General features: G+C 56.5%; 1 protein-coding gene across 2 annotated transcripts in view; it reads left to right on the forward strand.

The window, feature by feature from the left end:
- Nucleotides 1-7,888: 7,888 nt before the first annotated feature.
- SERPINA1 (serpin family A member 1) overlaps nucleotides 7,889-14,285 on the forward strand; it is an 11,198-nt gene continuing 4,801 nt past the window's right edge. Inside the window, exon 1 of one of the 2 annotated variants that reach the window (XM_029952447.1) lies at nucleotides 7,889-7,979. The gene's annotated coding sequence lies outside the window, so the exon portion shown is untranslated. Of the gene's footprint in view, nucleotides 7,980-9,809; nucleotides 9,907-14,285 lie in introns of those variants that run through there. The other variant, XM_029952446.1, reaches the window with a different exon arrangement.

Below are 14,285 nucleotides of genomic sequence, written 5' to 3' on the forward strand. Positions count from 1 at the left end.
ACCAGCTGGGAAGCATATGATCCAGAATAACCATTGATCAGTCTGCTTCCAGAACCTTCTATGCATATAGTTTAGTTTCTACATATGTAATCTCTTACTCTCTCCAGTATACTCTGAATGACTTGTTCTCTTTCTTCTTCGTGATCAAAACAAACCAAAAGACCAAGACGGAAGAGGGAAAGAAAAAGAAAAGAGGAATCAATGTTTTTACAGAGTGTTCACTATGGGCCCATCTTTTCCGATTACTCAGTTTACCCTGACAGCCACAGGAAGACCCTGAAATCCCCGTCTCCACTTACAGATGGGGTCAGTGATGCTGTGTGGGGTTGAGTAACACGACGGCTCTGTTTCCAAATCCCATGGGACTTTTCCACCAGAGTCCACACTCTCCCAGACTATGTCAGGACCGTCATCGGTCCCAGGGGTCTGCGTCCTAGAAAGGGGACCGCCAGCGCCTCCTGGGGTGATGGTAACATGTGGGTGTGCGCATGCCCACACGCACGCATTCGAGAAGATTTGCCTTCAACCCCCCAAATGGTCCAAGGCTCCAGCCCCGACAGGAGGGCCCTTGTCCCATAGTCCCATCTCCACACCAGCCAGCACTTGAGCCGAGTGACTTCACAGACCCTTCCCTTCCTGCTTCCCCCTCTAGCCCAGCGAAGGTCACAGGCAGGGGGGAAGAGGGCAGAGGAAGGGCCCAAAACACACGTCCTCATTGTTTGCTCTGCCCAGACCTTCCTCACAGAAGGCACTGTTGACCTAGCTTTGTTTATCTTAATTGCCCAACACTCTGCACAGTGGAAAGTTGAATACAGGACCCTGGAACCTGGCTAAGTGGACCAGCAATCATCGATCCCTCCCTACATCTCCGGGGCAAGTTTGTTGTTTTTTCCCACCCTTCTCACTGAATTATTTCATGTCTCTTTGCCTACCACTAAAACAGGCACCGCATGGCCAGGAGCGGGAAAGGAAAGGGACATAATATTTACTGAGTCTGGGCTTCAGTGATCCGTGTCTCTCTCGTAACCTTCCCTGGACCCCAGGGAGGTCTGGATGATCATCCATATTCCACACAGGGGGCAAAGTGACTGGCCTCAGATCCTCAGCGCTGGAGGCAGATCTAGGATCCGAGCCCCATCCCCACTGCAGGTCTGGAAGCCCTCGTAGTCATTGGGAGGGAGAAGGTAGACAGGAGGGAGCTGTCCCTTGTAGAGTCGAGCATGTGCTACCCTGTAATGAACGTGTCCACCCAAGAGAAATGAAAACATGTTCACACAGAGACGCGTACATGAGGGCCACAGACGCTTTACTCATAGTCAGCAAAGCTGGAGACACCCAGGCATCTGTCAACAGAAACTGACTGCGGTACACCCGCAGTGTGGGATTCTGCTAGGCCAGAGACACGAGGAATTTCAAAAACGTGATGTCGGGGGGGCGCCTGGGTGGCTCAGTCAGTTGAGTATCCAACATCAGCTCAGGTCATGATCTCATGGTTCGTGGGTTTGAGCCCCGCATCGGGCTCTGTGCTGACAGCTCAGAGCCTGGAGCTTGCTTCAGTTTCCGTGTCTCTTTCTCTCTCTGCCCCTCCCCTGTTCACGCTCTGTCTCTCTGTCTCTCAAAAAAATAAATAAAAAAAATAAAAAATAAAAAAAACAAAAACAAAATGTGGGAAAAAAGAAGCCAGACAGGAAAAAGTACACAGTGTGTCTTCCCAGTCTCTCCGCGTCCTAGAAGAGGCGAAACCAACCCATTGAAACAGAAGTTGGAAAAGGGGCGTTCAGTGGGAGACCAGAAGACTGATGGGGGCAGGTACCCAGAGGTACACACGTGTAAACACGTGCTGAGCTTAGGATTTATGGTCTTCCTGCATGTAAATAACACCTCTGTGAAAGTAAATACATAAAAAGTAAGAGAGAGAGGTCGCGACCACACATGTCAGGTGGTCACAGTGGACAGAGGGAGGGGAGGGAGGGTTCAGGGGAGGGTTTGTGGAATTATCCTATTTATCCTCTCTGAGCCTCACCTGCAAAGTGGATATAATAAAACGATCTTTGCAGAGCTGTTGGAAAGCACACAGTCTGTGTACACGGGACCTGGCATCCGGCCGGGGAGAGAATGAGCTGCTTTTCCTGGGATTAAGCCGTGAGCAGGTGGGGATGGGGGGTGGCAGGGTCAGCTCCTGGGCAGTGGGACCGAGGGGAGAGACCCCTGCACCTGCCACACCGAGTCACAGGGAAGGCACAGCGGACATGATGCAACCCTGTCCCTCGGCAGCTCTTCCCATGAGCCCTTCCCTTTTTCTCATGAGGCAGACAGAGGTGGCGGATGGGGGTCACAGCCTTAGGCGGGGGTAGGACAGCCTCACTCTAGACCCTGGCTGTGAGCCCGTAGCCCCTCAGCAGCCCCGTGGCAGGGGCCAGGGGAGGCTTCCCCACGGGATGACTTCCAGCCCAAACAGACGAACAGCGGGTTTGCAGTCTGAGCTGTGCGGTCCGTGCACGTTCACAGCATTTTATAGATTTTCACACCCTCACCTTGGCAAGACGCCTTGACCATCTGACAGAAGAAACACTCAGTTTCCGCTTCTCCGTCCTCTTTACCTCCGTTCATCAAGCTGACTTTGCGCTCCTGCTTTGTGCTCAGCACAGAGCCAGAGTCCGAAAACAGGCAGTCCTGCCCTCCAGGGACCACAGTCAGTCCGGTGTCGGAGCTGAACTCTGGATCTGTGTCCTTGCCCTGCAGTCACACGGCCTGGGTCCATCTCCCCTTCCCCACTCTCCAGCTCTGTGATGTAGGGCTAGTTGGCTTGACTTCTAGGAGCCTCAGTTTCCTCATCTATAAAATGGGGATCACAGAAGTAGGCCTATGGGTGGATGAGCCAGTCATAGGGCAGCACATGCTCAACTCTGTGAGGAACGGCTCCCCGCTATCGTGAGGATGAGCAAAATCAGTCTCTCTGAAATGCTTTAGAATGGCGTCTGGCATGCACTAGGCACTTAATAATTGTCAGCTCTCACCATAAACATTCCAAAGCGTGCTGTAGAAGCAGCTAGGGGGGAGACATCCCCTAGCACGGCCAGCTTGTGGGGGCAGGAGGTCAGGAAGCCTCCCCGGTGACTTCGTCCAGGCCCTGGATGTGATGACTCAAGGGCCCCCTCCCAGGACAGAACAGCCTGTCCCTAAGCTGGTGGCCTCAAAGGCACTGCTAAGAGGGACCAGGGGAGATGGTGTGGTTTGTGGTCTCGGGCACGGATCGGCAAATTTGCTCTGGAAAAAAACAGGTAGTACATAAGCCTAATTTTAGGCTTGGCAGGACACACAGTCTCTGTCACAAGCATTCTATTCTGTCGCTGGGGCATGGTAGCAGCCGTGGCCGGTACATGACCAGTGTGACCGTGTTCCAACGATGCGTTCTACATGGACAGTGAAATCTGAAGTTCATCTCGTTTTCGGGTGTCACAAACCCCTTCCTCACGCCCCCTCACCGCTGCCTCTGTCGCCACACCCCGTCTCTGCTCTGACCTTCCTGCCAGTCTGTCACGAGGCCCCTGGTCATAACACTCAGCCCGCCTGTATAATCCAGGATAATTTCCCTCCTCAAGACCATTACCTTAATCACATCTGCAACATCCCTTTCGCCACGTAGAGTGACACATTCACGGGTCCCGGGGATGAGGACATGGGCATCTCTGGCGACATTAGTTTATCTACTGCAAAGGTATAGACAGGGGAGGTCAGCCCAGCTGACATGAAGGTCACTAGAGGCAAGATGGACAGGAAGCAAAGGGCTAGGGGCTCAAAAGGCCATCCATAGTGATGCTGAGTGACGCGGAACAGACCAGCGGGGACCTGCTGTCCTTCTGTGACGCAGGTTGTGACCAACGGGCCTGTGGATGCCAGGGATGAGGCTGGGAGAAGGTAGGCCTGTCCAGGGACTTGGCTATCGATTACCAGAGAAGAAGAGGCTTGGAGGCAGCCATAGGCCAGGAGAACTGGTCTTTCTCATGGCCCCCAAGGTCAGGGATGCTGGAGAAGAAACAGCCCCCACTGGAGAGGACATCAGGAGAAGCCAGGTTTCTGGGGAAGCTGGGTATCGGCTACTTGACTAGACCTGGGAGGGGGTGAGGGTGCTGCTGGGTCAGGTGATGGGGGACTGAGCCCCAGGGCTGAATGGGATGGAAGAGAGATGCAGGCAAGAAAGCTAGCGTGAAGTCCGCCCCGACAGGGCCCCGACATCTGGCTGTGGGCCTGCCCTTAGAGCCTTCATTCCTTCCCGTCCCAGGGGCTGGGGAGACTATCTAGGAAGGTGGAGCTGTTGGCAGAAAGAGAACTGAACAGAAACTGTAGAGATATATGGATGCTGCAGGGGGCCCTGGGGTCGGCTCTGGTGCCTTCCTGGCACTCACCCCGATGTCAATCCACGTCTGTTGCTCCTGCCTCTCACTGAGCCCCCAAACCCAACCTTCCTCTCCATCCTTCGGCCTTATCCTCCCTCACAGGGACATCTAAAGGAGGCTCTGTGGTCCCCCGGTTCAGCCCCCACTAGGATGAAAGTCTGGGGATGGTGGGGAGCACACCTTTCACCTTTGCAAACTCTGAGCCAGTAGGTGATCAGTACATGACATTGAGTGAGCGAGTGAATAAGTGACAGATGTATTAATACATGGGGAGGATTAAAGAAGACAACCAAATATGATGATTGGAGACAGAGAAAGGGAAGGATGGGGGAGGGAGGAGGAGGCAGGCGGCCCACACTCTCAGCATCAGGGTCACTCTCTGTGCCTCAGTTTCTGCATCTGTACTAAGGGGATATAAATGCTACCCACTGCACCGGATTAAAACAGAGCCCAGCAGGGGCGCCTGGGTGGCTCAGTCAGTTAAGCATCCCTCTCTTGGTTTTTGCTCAGGTCAGAATCTCACAGGTTTTGAGTCTGAGCCCCCAAATCCAGCTCTCCTTGGGATTCTGTCTGTCTCTCTCTGTCTCTCTCTCTGTGTGCCCGTCCACCCCTCTTGCTCAAAATGAATAAATAAACTTTTAAAAAACATATAAATACATAAATCAGAGCCCAGCAGATAGTAAGAACCTGAGAAGTATTGGCCACGATGCACGTGGTGACAGCCACACGCTGGAGTCAGTTTGGGGCTTTGTCTCCCAAAAAGAGAGCAGCAAAAGACACCTTAAAACCAAGCAAACAGAAACGCTTAAAGTCAACAGGAATGAAGACAACACGGTGGATCGGTGGATGGTACCATTTCCCCCCAAGGTCAGAGTTGGGTAAGTTCAAAGATCCCTAATCGCCCTCCTTATCTGAGCCGCCCACGCAGGGCTTGAATTTCTGAAAAACAAGTCCCAAAGTCCTTTAGGGCCCCCCACCTCCGGCCCTGTGCAGGAGCGGGTGCTGCACATCCAGTGCTCGCTGGGGCTCCTGGGAAGACCCCCATCACACCTGCTCCCTTCCTCCCCCAGAGAGGGCTGCTGGCACCGTGTCTAGGGGCAGAAGAAGATGACCGTGGACCTGGATCACCATGGTCTTGCTGGAATATGGGTGCATACTTTCTGAAGATCAGCTAGGATCGCTGAAAGGAGAAAAGAGATCACTTCAAGAGGAGCCCATTGGCCAAAATGGGGCACTTTGACCTTCTAAAGGAAATAGTGCCATAGTTAAAAAGGTTGAGTCTCCTAAAAGCTGAAAGGCCATAATGACCATAATGGCCCATAAATTTCAGAGAGTAAAGTGCAGGAAGGGTTAGGGATACTAAAAATACTGGCTTTCTTAATCCTAACATGTAGGATAAAGCTACAGTCGTGTGCTCTCTGCCTTCTATTAACTCTATTAATAGAACGCATTTACAACACATGCATTTGCCTTCTTCTCTGAGTAAGGAGGACAAGTGAAAGCTGTGAAGAAGCCAAGCACTTCCAGAAAAAGTAAGAACTGGACCACACACAGGAAGCAGGCCCAGAGGTCACGCACAGGAAGGAAGTGGGTCCGGTAGCGGGTTGCAAGTTGGATGATTTGCAAAGTGCCAACAGGAGGCAAAGTCACAACGTAAACTTAACTCTTGTCCTGGGAGAGAAAGCCAGGAGCCTCCTCCCAACGCTGCTAAAGTGAAGAGGCTGGGAGAGAAGGGAGACACGGGTGTCAGTCACATTCAAGAGCAGGCCTGGGGTAAGACACCCCATAAGCAGCCGCTCCCTTGAGCCTCACAACAGCTACCTGAGAAAAAGTCTCTTACTGTCCCCATTTCACAGATGAGGAAACTGAGGCTCAGAGAGGAGATGAAGTCATCCCCTGCAACCAAGTCAGCTGGGCTCCAACCACCTCGCACCCGACATGGCCTCCTGCTCCCGGCCCTGGGCCCCCAGGAAGCAAACTGAGCGAAGGGCCCAGGAGAGGGGATTGTGAGATCCGCAGAAGTGTGGATCCCAAAAGAGGGGTGCCTCGAGCAAGCGTACCGCTCCCCACATCCTTGTCCTGCTCAGCCCCCTGGGACCCATCTGAACGGCCCCCCCGGGCCCAGGACACACCCACAGAGATCACGTGGCGGTTGGCACCCACTGATGGCCTACCTGTGCCAAGGCTGCCCTGAGTCTTACATGCATCCATCCCACTGACCCTTCACAATCCTGGTACAAGTGGCACCATATTGCATATGACGGATGAAGGAACCGAGGCACATGGAAGGCAAGTGGTGAAGCCGTCACAGAGGACAGGCCGTGGTGAAGTTCAGCCTTGAACCTGGAAGTTTAGCTCCTGAGCCCGTGTTGTAACCACCACCCCATGCTGCCCCCTGAGGAAGGGAGCCAGTGCGGGCGACCAGAGTGGGTGAGCATGGCACATGGTGCACGGGGCGGTCGGCACAGGCCTGCTCCCACACTCTCCAGGAGTGGCCCCGAAATGCTCACTCTCCTGACCGGTCAGATCTACTTAGCCCAGGGCCCCTCACGCACCCTCCCCCTCACTCTCTTTCCACTGCGGACCCCACAGTTCAGCTTTCAGCCTCCTCCCACCTCTAGGCAGGGCCTGGTGGGGGGGAGGGGGACCCCAGAAGCTTCTTACTTAAACCAGCCCACAGGATCTTCCTAGGATGGTTCACTCCCAGAGAATCAGCCCAGAGGCAGCTGCAATCCACAATTCCAGAAGTAACCAAGTGGACCAGACTTCTCCCACCGAGGCTTTTGATTCCTGGGCCACTGTCCTGGAGAATGGTCACTTTGGTGCCCCCTTCCCAACTAAGGTTCTATCCTGGCTCAGTCTCCCCAGGCCATGCCGGCCCTTCTCCCTGGATAAGGAGCTCTCCACAGCAGGAAGTCCGAGGACGGTGGGGAGGAGGGAGTAGGTGGGAGGGGTGGTATGGAAGAGCTGAACTTGGAGTCCCGATTGAGACGGGACAGGCCCCGGAGCCCCTCACGTGCTCCCCTCCCCAATCCCCGCTGGGATGTCGGGCATTCCTTCTGCACGCTGCCAGAGTCCGGGACGCACACCTCTGCACACACACAGACCCTCCTCGGCTTCCGTGGGGCCCTCATGGGGCATTTCTCAGGTGGCTCAGTCCTCTTCCCTCCACGGCTGGCCCTGGAAACCCACCAAGATGCTGGTGCCAGGCCCTGGGCTAGGAAGACCACGCCTGCTCTCTCCATGAGCCCTCTGAGCCCAGCGCGACCCTCCCTCTGACAGAGGCTCAGAGGAACTGGGTGACTCGTCAGGGCCCCTCAAGCTGGACACACAGCCAGCACAGCAGCTGACAAGCAGGGCTGACTGGCACCCGCCTGGCTACCCACAGCTTTGTGCAAGGCGGCTTCCTGTCCCAGTTCCCCGCCCCTCCCAGACCTGCTGCCCGACACCCAGAGCCTTCTTTCTCCAAGGCTGGCAGAGACCGTGCACTGCTCAGGGTGCACACGGAGCCTCAGAGAAGGAGGCAGAGGAGGCCAGGCTGTCGCAGGAGGTTCGGAGGCCACCACGGCACCAGGATCCCAGGTAGAGGGGGCAGGGGGCCGTCCCTCCCACCAGCCCCGTGGCCACTGGGCTGAGCGGGCTGAGCTTAGCAAGAGCATGGAAGGTGGGGCACTTGGTGCTGCCCATCCACTGCAGGAGGGGGAGGGAGGAGGCCAGCTGGGGTTGGAAGGAGGCCACTGTACAGATGGAGAAACTGAGGCGTGGGGAGAGGAAGGGATACCCTGGAGGTATGGAGGCCAGGCCTCTACTCAATCACAGCCCAGCTCTCCGGACTGTGAGGGGGGGTAGAGCCCCAGTGGGGAGGTGCCCATTCACCCCCTTCAGGGAGGGACCCTGAAGCCATATCACGGAACTAGGGGGTGAGGATGAGAGTGGGGCTTCTCCCCTCTCTGAGCTCATTCTGCTCTCGTTCAGAGCACCTGTCACAGGGTCCCTGGGAGCCCTGGATGGGAGAGGCCAGGGGGGATATTCCTGGAATGGCTCCCACAGTGACACCAGGGAGAGCCGCTGGCATGAGGTGGGACAATGTCACAAAGGACGTGTTCTGGGCGCTGAGCTAACCTTGAACTGCCGAGCCCTCACAGCAGCCCAACGAGGCGGGTACTGTGGCCACCTTCATTTTACAGGCAGGGAAACTGAGGCACGGGGAGGTCAAACAGCTGCTCTGAGACCTCCCAGTCAGTGAATGGGGGAGCAGGGTTCCTGGTGTCTGAACCTGTGTCCCAGAGGAAACTGCCAGTCGCCCACGAGGCGGAGTCGCACACATGGGACCAGAGGAATGAGAGGAGGGACAGAAACACACTCACCCACTCGTCCGCCCCTTCCACAAATATCTGCAGAGCGCCCAGCCTGCCCCAGGCAGCCGTCAGGGCTCACAGGGAGGGGTGAGGTCCGCCTTCACAGTCAAGTGAGGCTCTCCCAGCCTCAACCCTGTACTCCACCCCCAAGGGAGCTCCAGGAGCCTGGCATAGCCCAGAACAGGGCCACATGCCCATAAAATCCAAGCAGCCACATTCCTCAGCCGGGAGCCACACCCGGTGGAAAGAGTAACAGGCTGAGGCTGGCCGAGAACTCAGCCTCGTCCTGCCCAGAGAAGCCTGAAGAGCAGAGCTGGGCACAGGGCTGTGCAGACCCAACAGAAGAGCCCACCGTGTCCCGGGCACTTGACGAAAGTGATCACGTACGTCCCGGCACAACCCCGCTCGGAAGCAGGACTTCCAAACCCCTGCGATACAGACAAAAGCGCATCCTGGTTCAGAGAGGTTAAGCAGTTTGCCTGAGGCAGCACAGCCCTCCTTTATAGATTTGCCATCTGACCCCTGGCCCATGCCCATGGCCACCCGTGCCAGCCCAAAGTGGCTGTGTCAGCAGCAGTGGCCATGGCCCGTCGTCTCCTCAGGGAAGCGGAGGGAGTTTTTGTATCTGGGACTAGCTTGGTAACTATGAGCAGCCTCTCCACCCCGGACCTCAGTTTCCCTGTCTGCCAAACGAGCTTTCAGCTTGCCCGCGGCGGCCCATGGCAGCAGTGCGCCTCCAGCAGGAGGCATCTAAGGTGGTTCTTTGCTACCAGCCGGGCAGCCCCTGAGAAGTCCCCAGTGGGAGGGTAGGCCACCAAAGTAATGCTGTCCCAGCAGTGTTTGAGTCATGCTCTCCCCCCCCCCACCGCCCCGCCGGGATGCAGGACGCTGTGGGTTATGAGCTGGGCACAATGCCTCCCTTTGGGGCAGGGAACAGAGAGGCCCGCACATATGGACAGTGTGAGTGGGCAGCTCAGAACCGGCCTATGGACTTAGTCCTTGTTTGCTCCTCCGATAAGTGGGGTGACCTTAGTTAATATTCACCAGCAGCCTCCCCCGCCGTCCCTCTGGGTCCACTGCTTAAATACGAGCCACGACAGGGCTCGGTCTCCTCAGCCTCGGTCACCAGCCCCGGCCTGGGACAGTAAACCGTAAGTACACCTTCCACCGGGAAGACCTCCAGGCCCCTCACCCCCCGCACTGCTGGGCAGGCCCCGGGAATGTGGAGAGGATGGAACCGGCTGGGGCTGGACCCCCCGTCGGCATAGCAACAGCAGCCCTGCAGCTCCTTTTCTGCCCCCACGCCTGCCCAGGGGCCCCCCAGTACCTACTGGGGAATACCCTGGCCCTCCGTGAGCGGCATGGACTTGGAGACCCCAGGAGGGAGCGTGCTTCCATTGGCACAGCTCTCGTGTCCTGCCTGTGGGCTGTCTCCCTCAGCCACCCACCCCCTGCCTTCCCTGTGCTGGGGTGTGTATCTTCTCCCCCCTCCTACGGATGCAAAGGATAAGGCCCAGAGAGGGACGGTCCAGGCTCACGTAGGGACCTTGTGAGGAGGCAGGCAGGACCAGAGCTCAGAGTTCCCGCCGTTCACTGGGCCTCCATCCTCCGCAGAGAGGTGCCCAGATCAGTGCCACACTGGGCCTCCCTGTGCTCGGTGGGCCTCTGGGCGCCCTTGTTCATGCTGTGAGATGGGAAACAGTGGGAAGCGCACCGTCCTCGGGGCTTGGAGCTGGGTTCCAGGCGGCTACTGGGCTGCTTACATGCAGTCAGGACCTTAGACCACACAGCAGCCTTTTGAGGCTGTTACTGAGGTTATTCCCATTTTACAGATAAGGACATCGAGAACAGAGACATTTGTAACTTGCCCTCAATGACACACTCTCCAGGACTCAAACTGAGGCCACCTGGCTCCACAGCTCACGTTCTCACACCTCTTCCCCCCGCCAACATAACGGTCCCGAGTCCCAGGTGCCGGCTGGGGAATGGGGCCCCTGGGCTGGCCTCAAGGCCTCTTTGATGCTGGGTAACCCTGGACCACTGTTCAACCTCCCTGTCCTCATGGAGAAACCAGAGACAACCTTTGCCCTCTTCCCCCTCACCCCACCCCTCCAGCCTTGATCTCTGGAGCACAGGAAGGATAACATTTTTCTGTCATTGGTTTTTGGAGATGGAGGCTACAAAGATGGCCAAGGCCACCAGACCCCCACATGGTGCTCCGAAAGATCGATAACAGTATCAGTAACGGCCCAGGCCTCTGACAGCCAACCGCGTGTCAAGCATTTCTTGGCACGCTGTACGTATTTAATTTGCACAATAGCTCTATGAGGAAATGCATGCTTGTCATCTCCCGGAGATGGAGATTCAGAGAGGTTAAGTAACTTGCCCAAGGTCACACAGCTGGTATCAAACTGAACTCAAGCCTGCCGGCATCACCGCCTCTGATCTTGGCAGACCCCCTCACAGATAGCCTGCTGTCTGGCTGCAGCTTTGCACTCAGGGAAGGAGCAAATGCCAAGTTCTGGAACCAAACGCCTAGTTAAGCTGAAACTCCAGATCCATAAAGCAACTAGGTCTATGGCTCTCAGTAAGTTACTGAACCTCTGGGACCTCAATTTCTCCATCTCTAAAATGGGGCTAATAATAATTCCCACTTCGTTGGGGAAGCTCTGTTGGGACAGGAGATGACACGGAGAGAGTGCATGTAAATCACCTGGCATCTGCTGGACATGACAACGGTGAAGGTCATGTGGATGCTGGTATTTGCTAGCACATGTCTGGGCACAGAATCGAATTTAAAATTCTCCTTGCTGAGCACAGGGGCTGCTTCTCTGGCCCTGGACAATATGACCAGGAAGAGATCTGCCAGTTTTTACACTTGAACCCTCCCTGTGCGCAGATATGAGCGGGCCTCCACACCTGGCCGGTGCCCACCCACCCGTCACCTTGTTTGTGCCTCAAGTCTGCCACACAAGAGAGCCTTTCCTCCACTCTGCGGACAGAAAGCCAAGGGGCACAGGAGTGAAGTCACCTGCCCAAGGCTATTGGCCACGGGGGCTAGAGCTGGATCACACTTGGGCTTATTCAGGGCCAGCCCGTACCGGGTGGCTGATGCCCCATGGCTTGCCTGACCCCCGCTGGGTCGCTCTGGATCGTTCATTGTATGCTGGTGGGTGGAAATAGTAGTTGACCCGCAAAGGGATGGCTCACCTTGTGCGCCCCCTACTGGTAGGCTGCTCCCACCTGCCCTGGAGGCCAGAAATGTCACCCGGACCCCTTCACTCTTTAGGTTGAAAGCTTGGTCTGTGCCCTGCCCGCCGAGCACATCACTGTCCACCACATCATCTCCCGCTTCCTTCCCCAGCATTAGGCTTTGGGGGCGCAGGGTGCTGCCTTCGACAGAAGGGCGTGGAGAAGCAGAAGTTGGGGGCCCTGAGTTGGAAGGAACGACTGGGAGGCGAAAGGAAACCAACAGGAGGGCTCAAGCCCGATGTCAGCATCCCCGGGGCCCAGGTCTGACGCCCACAGAGCTGAGACCTGAGGACGCGGCCGTCTCCGGCCGCCGTCCAAGCGGGAGGAAAACCAAGGCGTGGTCCAGCTTGGCACCGATTCTCTGGGTGGCCTTGGCAAGGCCCTGACCCTCTCTGGGCCTCAGACTTTTTACCGTAAACAGAAAAAAAGAGAGGAGGCGATGTAACAGGCACGGAGAAGGCTGTGCTCACCGAGGCGCAGGCCCCCGCCCCCGCCCCCGCCCCCGCCCCCGCCCCCTCCGGCTCAGCCCCTGGAAGCAGCCCTCAGAGGAGGGGGAGGAGGGAGCCCCACCCCTCAGCCCTCATGGGGAATCTCAGTCCATTTTACATCACCAAACCCAGCCACCTTCCAACAGAGAATCCAGGGTGAGTGCAGGGGACGCCCACTTAGATCTCCCCCCACCTGGATTCCTGCGGCTGGGGAAAGCGAGGCCCGGAACAAGAAGCCACTTGGCATATTTCGTGTCCCCCGAACCCTCGCCACAGAGGCCCAAACACCTCCTGCTCTCGGATTCCTGCAAAGATGAGGGGGTTCCGTGAAGCCTGGAGGCCCCCAAAGTCCAGGGGAGATGGGAAGACAAGCCCGGGTGCGATGGAAACACACAGAGCTGCTGCAGGGACACCAGCGCCTCTAGAACCGCTGGCAAGTTTCACGAAAATATAAACACGAGTTGCGTACCGTGTGGTTTGTCATGTTTGGATTATTTGCAGCCACGAAGGCCAGGAAAGGGGTGGGCAGAGAAGCCAGTGCTGTGCTGTGTCTTGCTTTGTTCCAAAGAAACTCATAAGGGTCGGAGAGGCTCCCTGAGACCCTGCGTTTCTTATCTGAGCTTTTCCCTTTCAGATTTTCAAATTCCAAATTCAAGGATTCCTTTGCCTTTTTGTACTTTCCTAAAGCGATGGTTTTAGTTACATGAGAAACAGCTAGCTGATATGGCCGCGGGCACTTTCTCCTCTGCTCAGACCTCAGTTTCCCCAGCTGGGAAGAGAGAAGGCTGTGCTGGGGGCGGTGCAGGCTGGTGGGCCGCGGCGGGGCCAGGTCTGGGGTACCGGGAGCTCTGAGGGGCAGGGCGGGCTCCGGGCTGCTGTGAGTGCCGCGGACGGTGGCCGGCTCCAGGCAGAGCCTGCTCTAGCTGGTTCAGCCACCAGCCTCGCTGCCTCCTCTTGTGTCCCCAGAGCCGAGGGACACATGTCCCTCCCCTGCCTGCCTTCTGAAGGCTTGTGGCTGACAGCCCCTTATCAGCCACTGGATCCCCGTAGGGTTCAATTGTGTACAGACTTACCTCCCCCGATTCTCCCAACAGCCTCACTTTCCATACGAGGCACCATGAAAACCAGAGAGACTAAGCAGCTTGTCCTGGTCACCCAGCTGGTAGTGACAAAGCCCACCTTAGAACTCAGGTCTGTCTGAGAAAGAGATGCTTTTTCAACGCCTACCGCTCTGCCCCACATTAGCACACAACCCCCTAAATTACTGGAGAAATCGGTATCTCTCCAGTCTGTGTCACTGCCAGCCTCAGCGCTGGGACGGAGGTGGTGACAAGGATGAGTGGGCAAGCTGACTGCGGGGACTGTACCCCCTTCACATGGCCAAGGCTACGGGCCCCTGTGGGGCTGCCCTTCAGCTCAGGCAAAACTGCTGGGGGCTGAGGCTCACCCTGCATGCTGAGTGGGGACAACCCCCCCCCCCCCCCGCTCCGTGCATTCTGGCTGTGTGTCACTGGGCAAGATCTTACCCTGGGCAGCAACTGCATATCCATTAAATAAGAAGGGTTAATCCATATCCAATCGTACCTGAGTCTGATCGGGCCCATTTCCCAGGGATGTGTGCACAAGTCTCTTATGCTCATTGTGCCTTAATTTCCTGTTTTGTAAAACAGGGACCAGCTTCCTGGGTAAGTGCACACACATACATTATGCTTGCTGTGCCTCAGTTCCCTCTGATGTAAAGCGGGGACCGTGGCACTTGCACATGGGGCCATTGCAGGTGTTAGTGCCAC

This window comes from Suricata suricatta, chromosome 9, assembly GCF_006229205.1.
Source record: "Suricata suricatta isolate VVHF042 chromosome 9, meerkat_22Aug2017_6uvM2_HiC, whole genome shotgun sequence".
Lineage (NCBI taxonomy): Eukaryota > Metazoa > Chordata > Mammalia > Carnivora > Herpestidae > Suricata > Suricata suricatta.